Source organism: Pantherophis guttatus, chromosome 5, assembly GCF_059756535.1.
Source record: "Pantherophis guttatus breed Tessera chromosome 5, ASM5975653v1, whole genome shotgun sequence".
Classification (NCBI taxonomy): domain Eukaryota; kingdom Metazoa; phylum Chordata; class Lepidosauria; order Squamata; family Colubridae; genus Pantherophis; species Pantherophis guttatus.
In genome coordinates, this window is record NC_142067.1 from 54,465,878 (window position 1) to 54,467,841 (window position 1,964).

Here is a 1,964-nt window from a genome sequence, read left to right on the forward strand (position 1 = left end):
AGTCTGTTCAGAGGCTGGATGAGGAACATGTGTGAATGGTATCAATATTTTTGAGTCTGACAAAGCAAGTGGTATAGTGAGGGAGGGAGTCACAATATGCTTATATCTTTATAAATTTAAGGCAGCTGCTTACTTTGGCACAATCAGTATATTTCACCATAAAAACAGCAGTACTCCAGACCGCCAGGTTCCTATGGATGCATACTAATGATATTATTCATGTCTCTTTGCTGATATAGTCCTGGAAAGAAGTGATGTTTTCCTGGCATTTGTTTTCCATGCAGAGGTTTTTCTTACAAAAGAGTTTATCTCTCTCTGAATCCTTGGTACTATATAAGTTATTATTATTCTTGGTCAATCAAAAGAAACAGGACAGTTTTATCAGTCTAAGTAGCAGTTGGGAAACCAGCGCTGGCTGGGGGATTCTGGGAGTTGAAATCCACCCATCTTCAAGCTTCCAAGGTTGAGAAACACTATCTTATGGTCACTAGTGACTGTTTGAAGTTGTAACAGTGCTAAAAAAGGGACTTATAACCATCCTCACCCTTAAGACTGTCGCAGTGTCCACATGGTCCTGTGATCAAAATCCAGGTGCTTGGTAACTGGCATGTATTTACAATGGTTGCAGTATCCTGGGGTCATCTGATTGCCACTGGCGATCTTCCCAACTGGCTTCTGACAAGCAAAAGTCAATGGGGAAGCTGGATTTTCTCATTTGAGGCTTATGAAAGATGAAACCATGTGACTCGAAGCAAATAAGATTAAAAAATGAGACGTGACTGATTTAACAAATGCTTCACTTAGCAATGGAAATTCTGGTTCCAATTCTAGTTATAAATTAAGGACTACCTGTGTGTTGTAGGAGTTGTTGTCTTATATATATCAGTTGTCTTATCCATACAGAAGGGCACCCATTTGAGGAAGGCTGTTAAGTTCTATTTATTTTGATTAGCTTCCAAATTTTGCCCTTAGCAATAGCAATAGCAATAGCAATAGCAATAGCAATAGCAATAGCAATAGCAATAGCAATAGCACTTAGACTTATATACCGCTTCATAGTGCTTTACAGCCCTCTCTAAGTGTTTTACAGAGTCAGCATATTGCCCCAACAATCCTCATTTTACTGACCTTGGAAGGATGGAAGGCTGAGTCAACCTTGAGCCTGGTGAGATTTGATCTGCCAAACTGCTGGCAGCTGGTGATCAGCAGAAGTAGCCTGCAAGGCTGCACTCTAACCACTGCGCTACCGCAGCCCTTATTGATCATGCTTGTAATATATCCTTTCTCAATTTATTTTTCTCCTTGTTAAACCTTAAGGCTGAAAATCAGTACAGTTTATAAACAGAAAACAATTTAATATAGAATTAATATGAGAAAGGAAATGTATTACTGACCAGTTTCCCAATTAGATTATTTTGAGCAATATGTGCTTCCCCTTTTCTTTTTACTGATATACTTCTGGAAAACCTCTCAAAATCCAAAGTACGTAACATTTACTGGAACCATTAGGTGAGGCAATATATGACCTTTTTTCCCTCTGTACTTTTTAATTTTGATGTCTTGTAAATAACAAAGGAAATGCCAAACATGAGAAATGAGCTGGAAACAATGGTTCCAGTAATCAGCTGAGATTACTGGCATATCAGCTGATCTACAGGATTATAATAAGATACCATTACTCCAAAATTTTCAATATGACTTGTTTCAGAATCAACTTACCCTTCTTTTAAGCAAAAAGGTATTCACTATTCATTATTATTCTGTCTTTCTCAAGAGGGATGTTAAGAATTGTTTTAAGCATTTTCCCCTGTTTATTTGGGCAATAAGATCCTTGAAAGGACTTTGATCAAATTTCTTCAAAGATTAACAGATATCCTCTAAAAGTACATCAGTTTATTCTGAAGCAGGTATTTGCTAAACTCATAGAAGGGTGTTGAATTCTAAAGGAATTATATTGTTTCCTG